We start from the raw sequence: 7,034 nt of genomic DNA, 5'->3' as shown, positions 1-7,034 counted from the left end.
CTCCTAATAGTTATCACTGTAATCTCCCTCCTAAGCTGTGTTCTCTCCAAAGTCTTAAATCCATGTTTGTAGCCATCAGCAGTACCTCAGATGGTCTCAATGAGTTTAGAGAAACAGAAACAAGGTGAACAACACAATGAACAGCAAAAACCATTCTTCTATGAATCTGACATCATAACCTATGAGTTTTACAATGAGACAAGAGCAACTTTACTGTGATGATGAATAAAAGTGGTACTAATACCAATTTGGGGGGTCAGTATCTCATGTATTAGAGGATGACTCAAAGTGGGAATTTTTTTTTAATGGAGATTTTTTTCTTTATTGAGAAACAAGACTTGGGTACATCAAATAAAACCAATTTCTGGAGGGAAAAAATCAAAACTCACAATAGAAAAAGTTAACACTGTCTGGGCCATATCAGAACCCAGAGAATATATTCTTTTAATTGAAAAATTCTAGGCGCTTCATAATTGACCTTTTGATACAAAATGACCTATTAAATTTGCAATCTGTGGTTCTTGGTGCTGAGGTCCATCGGACAAGCTAGGACGTCTTCAAACCTTGAGCTGAATTCCATGAGGGTTTATTTGGCTTTTGAATCGGTCTGTCCTTGTCTAAGAGGTAGCAGCAGCGACAGCGCCCACCTTCTGGGCAGCTTCTCTCTTGGCATGATGAGCCTGTAGGACCACTACAGCTTCATCCACCTTGGAGCAGAGAGACTCGGGGGACTCCAGCATGTGGAGCAGCTCCGAGATGTCAATCTCCAGCAGCATCCCCGTAATCTTCCCAGCCAGGTTTGAGTGCATCATTTGGATGAGAGGGAACAAATGTTTACCCAGCATCTGCTTCTGTTCCTGGGGGGGTGCTGCAGCCAGCATGGCGGCGGTCAGCAGCTCCTGACCCTGCGCATGGACCGCAGGCTGGGGTGCCTGCAGGGGCTGGATGGCGGGGTGAGGGTTACGGACACTGGAGGCGTATTTGTAAGATGCAACAGCCCGAGCAGCAGAGGCAGCAACAGCAGCACGAGGCGCTAGGTTCTGCCCAGCTGTGGGAACACCTCCAGATTGGCAGCTGTCAGTTGGCCCTTGCTGGGTGGCACCAGCTCCACCAAAGTCCATAGCCAAGTGGTCTGGGCACTCAGACCCGATTCTCTGAGCAGTAGCAGGGAGGGCACAAGAGGCCGGAGCACTACCAGTTAGAGACAGATGGCGAAGAGCTGGACAAGGCCCAGACTGGCGTATAGCACTTGGCATTCCTTGGAAAACTTGAGGTCTCCCACCTTGCTGCCAGCGTGGATTAGGCCTCATCTGTGCTAATTAGTTAGGTGTATGATATGGAGGTCTTCCATAGCCTGTGGAACTGCTGGCACAAAGTAGCCCCCAGTTGCAGGCTGGAACTGACTTAAGATGGCATTGGTGGGGAGCACTCTCATCCCGGCCACCCGCTGCATATACTGGTTGGTCAGGTGAGCCTTTCTCTGGGCCAGGGCGACATACTGTGGCTTGGAGCCCATGGTGCATCCGTTCATCTCTGTGACTGCTTTGGTTGCCTCTTCAGGGGATGAGAAGCAGACAAAGCTAAACCCTTTGCTTCTCCCATCCTCCAGCATCACCTTGGCACTGGTGATTGATCCAAAACGAGAAAACTCTTTCCTTAACTTCTCATCATCAATGGTGTCATCCAAGTTCTTAATGTAGAGATTCACACCCTGATAGCGACTAATTCTCTCCTGTTTCAGCTGTTCAAATTTTCGCTTTAACATGGCCTGCCGTTCCACTTTCTTCTGTGCACGGCCGACGAAAATGACTTTCACACTGATTTCTTTTCCATTCAACCTCTTCCATGGCCTTATTGGCATTGTCGTGTTTTTCGTAACTCACAAAGCCAAACCCTTTGGATTTCCCACTGGGATCTCTCTGGACACTTAAAAGAGTTTTACCAAACTGGCTGAATAGTTCTTTCAGACTCTCATCATCCACCTCTTCCCCAAAGTTTTTGAAATAAACATTGGTGAATTCCTTGGCTTTGGCTCCAAGCTCAGCTTCCCACTCTTTTCGAGACTTGAATCTTCCCACAAACATTTTGCGGTCATTGAGGAGCATGCCGTTCACCTTCTCGATGGCCTTGTCAGCAGCCTCCTGGGTCTCAAAGTAGACAAAGGCATAACCCTTAGAGCCGTTCTCATCACACACCACCTTGCAGGACAGAATGTTTCCAAAAGCAGAAAAAGTATCATAAAGTGCCTTGTTACCTATAGATTTGTCCAGGTTCTTGATGAAGACATTTCCCACGCCAGATATTCTCAAAGAAGGATCCCTCTGAGACCACATGATATGGATTGGTTATAACTTAATCATATCAAAGTTCATGGTATCCAAGGCCCACTCAGCGTCAGCCGGCTGCTGAAAGTTGATGTAGGCATAACCCTGGGAGCGGCAGGTGATCATATCGCGGCAGACCCGGATGGACAGCACAGGCCCCGCAGGACTTAACTTTCCGTACAGGATGGCCTCGGTGACGTCCGAGCGCATGGCACCCACGTGCAGGAGGCCATGGGGTAGCTGCTGGCCGCAGCGTTCATCTCCCCAGCCCCCGGCACCATGAGCCCCACCAGGAGGACTTCTTAGAGGGACCACATAGGACAAAGGGGGCTCCGCGGTGAGCCGTGGCCCGTGCCCTGGCTCACAGGTGGCAGTGAAGCTCAGAGAAGCTGGAGTCAGCCCCGAGGGCGGGAAAGGAGTTCAGGGACGGCTCAGACGAGACTGAGACTGCCAAACCGCAGACAAATGGCTCTTAAAAACAATATGGTCCTCCCTGGGAGCTTGTAATTTTCAGCTGTCCTGATCTTGAAGCTCCCAATTTCAAAAAATGAAGACAATTAAAACGAGGACTGTCCTCCAAATTACAAAAATTCTTCCAGAGGAAACTCAGTGGTGCCCACGGTGGCCTCCGGAACGTGCGTTTCTCTATAAATATAGGCCTCGGGCTCCTGGCGCTTTAAGATTACAGCAGCCCGGGGAAGAGGGAAACCAAATATTTGTCGGTGCCAACTCAGCAAGCCCAGCCGGAGCGCGCAGCCGCCTCCCACGCCGGCGAAGGGCAGCGCAGACACGTGAAGCGCAGAGGCCGGCACGCCGTGGGGGAAGGTGGCGGGCGCGGGGCTGCCACGCGGCACGGCCGGGCGGCACGGGAGGAGGCACGTGGAAGCAGGCACGCGAGCGGCTCGACAGACTGGGCCGACGGACACCCAGGTGTGGTGGCGGCGGCGCGGCGGGCAGGCCGGAAGCATGCAAAAGTGACTTCCCCACGGGTTCTCTGAGGAGGATTCGCTCTTTTTTCTTTTCTTTCTATTTTTTTAAGATATTAAAGCATTTTCGGTTTGTTTATCTTTTTCTCTTTTTTTTTCTTCAGGCTGCTAGGCCCGAAAGCAGTGGAGGCTGCTAGGCCCGAAAGCAGCGGAGGCTGCTGCGACCCGGGGCAGAGAGATCAAAGAGGGAATTATTAAATGAATTAAACAAGGAGATCATTAGATTGATGTGGCTCTAATGTGACAGCCTAAGTAAACAAACAAAAATCAATTAATGCCTGAGGGTTATAAAATCAAAGCCTAAGGACAACCAGTCAGAAACGGCCTGCTAGACTCCAGACTATAGCCAATCAGTAATTTCCTTACTTTGCTTCCACCTTTTCTCTATAAAAGCCTCTCCCCAACCTCCTGTTCTGAAGCACTCCTAACCACTTCTGATTTGGCACTGCCCAATTCAAATCAATTTTTGCTCAAATTCTTAATATTTTTAATATGCCTCAGTTTATCTTTTAACATATATTATACATCTAATATTAATTTTAATATTAACTCAAAAAAGCACAACAGGTGCTTAAGAATTAGAAACAGTATAAGCCATCTTACCTTTGATTATCTTAATTCTTATTGTTCTTCCATTATTATGTATTATTTAATTATTGGGAAAAAACAATAGCCCATTCCTAACCATAGAAATAAGGATGCCTGAATACTTCTTACAATTTTACAGTTTACAGTTGTCCTAATTCAATCACGTCATCACCCCTCTAGGAAGCTTATAATTACAGAAAATACCTAATGACTTGCCACACATATGCTTACTGTGTAATAAAGTTAAGTTCCTGTCCACTAAAGGGGGCCTTATCTGCACTGTTAAAGATTCCATTTTAAATCATTAACTCTATTAATACTCAGACTATTAAACAATGCACTAACAGTATGTTATTAATGAAGGGATAGTGTCTAAGAAGATACTTTCCAAGATCCCCATACATCAGTTGTACAAAAAGAACTTTAATATGAAATAATTCTCTTTAATGTATTAGAAATATTTTATTGCAGGATATTTATGAGCTTTCAGTCACTCAAGTGCACCCCTTCTGCCAAAATCTGACAGAGGCTAATCATTAGCGTGAATTAAACTACTAAACTGCTAAATTCATTAGAAGTATCATTTCTTAACATTTTTCCCTTTCTAACTGCTGTAGTATCTATCACCGGAGCCCCCACGGTCTAAAGGAAATACACAGAAAACAAATATTACAAACACTATTTATCATCATAGATGTTTATGAAACATCATACACTAATTATGATGGCATCTATGACTCAGTATTACTTCTGAAAAATGGATTTCATGGAAATGGTAAAACATTCCCCAATTATATGTTTTATGTGGCAAATAAATTTTTACTTTACATCTGTTCACTTCAATTTTGAAACTGACCCTAAAGCTGACCCTTTTAATTATTACCTATTTCTTTATATAACAGTGTACTGATACTGATCCTATTTTGTTGTACTAATTAGTACAACCAACTCAGGACTATTTAACAATATTAGCATCTATATTAGTAATTTTACATTCTGGTTACCACAATTACTACCAATATACAGAAAAATCAAATCCATATGAATTTGTATTTGAAAATCTAGAACTGTCCCTCTTATAATTTACAACAAAATGTTTCCTAGTCTCAATTAAATTTTTACTGTTTGACCCCATATTTCATTTTTACTAACATTACCTTGGACTTTTTAAGATATCAACCTATAGATGAAGTAAATAAATAAAATGGTAAATAAATAGATAAATAAATGCTATTCTTATGAGTCACAGACTCAGCCTACAAATTAATTCAAAAAAGATTTATAAGAGTAATATTATGTAGTTTAACAATAAAACAAATAATTTTGACACAGATTATGGGTTATAACAATTACCTAATAACTCTATCAATATAAACTTCTCACTAGCATTTATAATAGTTCTTCTAAGTCTTTTAATTTATCCCATATAACTTCGCTACAATGTTTAATGGGCATAATATTATGTTTGTTTATTATAATGCTTTTTGAAAAGTAAATGTTAACCTAACATCAAGCACTACATCTTATATTTGCACCCCAGAAAGCTGCTATAGGCTTAACACTTGTTGTAAGAGTAGTTGGTATATGTAGTTTTTTACATCAAAATTCTCAATCCATTTCAACTTTAAAAATTGCTTTCCTACCTTAAGTATGATGCCTCAAAACAAAATCTGAATTAACTATCTCCTAAAGCCTCATTATTTAATAAAGTTATTGCATAAATAAATAAGTTTAATATCTTATTGAACTATTTTTCAACTCACTATCCACACCCTTACCAGTAGGTATAAGCTAGTTACCACCATTAATATTGTTAGCCAATTTTACCTAATCAAAAGTAACTGAAATCCCAAAATAATGCTGTATTTCAATATTTAGTTTAGTTCAAATAATTTTAATCAAACATTTACTAACACAAATCTTATCCTGTTCTACATATTATTTGAAGCAATAGTAATTCCAACACTTATTATTGTCATTTAATTGAGAAATAAGACCAAACAAATAAATATAGAATTCCAGTTTTCATTCTCTATATAATAGGATTCTTTTCACTTTTACTAGCACTGATTTCCATCCAACACCATAGACTCACTAAATTTACTTGTAATATAATGCTGTACTCCCAACTAATCCCCAAAGGTGATCTAATAAATTACTATGACTAGCATGAATAATGACATTTATATTAAAAAATACCCTTATAGAGATTATATTTTTGACTACCAAAAGTACATATCAAAGCATAAATTACCACAATTACAGAATGAGAGTATAGAGACAGGGCCTGTATAATCTTTTTTTTTTTTTTTTTTTGCGGTACGCGGGCCTCTCACTGTTGTGGCCTCTCCCTTTGTGGAGCACAGGCTCCGGACGTGCAGGCTCAGCGGCCATGGCTCACGGGCCCAGCCGCTCCGCAGCATGTGGGATCATCCCGGACCAGGGCACGAACCCGTGTCCCCTGAATCAGCAGGTGGACTCTCAACCACTGCGCCACCAGGGAAGCCCCTGTATAATTTTTTAATAACACTCTGCCTTACTATGCCTGAGAAAATGTCTTCCACTAAGAGAGATGTAATAAATTATTTAAATATTGATTATTATTTTAGCCAATTGCTTTTGGAAAACATTTCTTTTGAATTCCTATCTTTCTAGGCTTTAATTAATCACTAAAATTAGAAGATATACATACTAGCCACCCCTCATCTCAACAATATTCCAATTGATTATGCTCCCTGTACCCACTTACAAAGAAAATTCTCAATGATATTACTATAGAGGGATCAAATTTCCCATACCATTCTTCATTCTATGTATAAGAAAATCTGAACAGGTGGTTATCACTAAAATAAGCAATTTAAATTATTAAATAAAACTATTCTCTTATTATTTTAGCCCCAGCTTCTGCTCAGTTTAAATGCAGTAGGATTCTGATCTCAGCTGTGGGAACACAGGTGTGAGTGTCATAGATTCATGTTTTAAATAAATAGCTTGATTTCTATAGCCTGAGTGTCCCTAGTATCCTCAGACATACCTGCACATGTCTGAACAGCAAAAAGAAAAAGAATCCCTCTTGTTCCGGCTCTTTCCTTTAATGATTTTCCAGGTGTACCTAATCAAGTAATCATCATGAGTG

The 7,034-nt window shown here is 41.3% G+C and overlaps 1 pseudogene; it reads right to left on the bottom strand.

Moving 5' to 3' along the window:
• Positions 1-481: 481 nt before the first annotated feature.
• Positions 482-2,584, bottom strand: LOC131761015 (polyadenylate-binding protein 4 pseudogene; annotated as a pseudogene).
• Positions 2,585-7,034: the final 4,450 nt, after the last annotated feature.

Source organism: Kogia breviceps, chromosome 8 (genome assembly GCF_026419965.1).
Source record: "Kogia breviceps isolate mKogBre1 chromosome 8, mKogBre1 haplotype 1, whole genome shotgun sequence".
Classification (NCBI taxonomy): domain Eukaryota; kingdom Metazoa; phylum Chordata; class Mammalia; order Artiodactyla; family Physeteridae; genus Kogia; species Kogia breviceps.
Note: the sequence above shows the minus strand (reverse complement) of the source record. Positions and strands in the feature narration are given on the sequence as shown.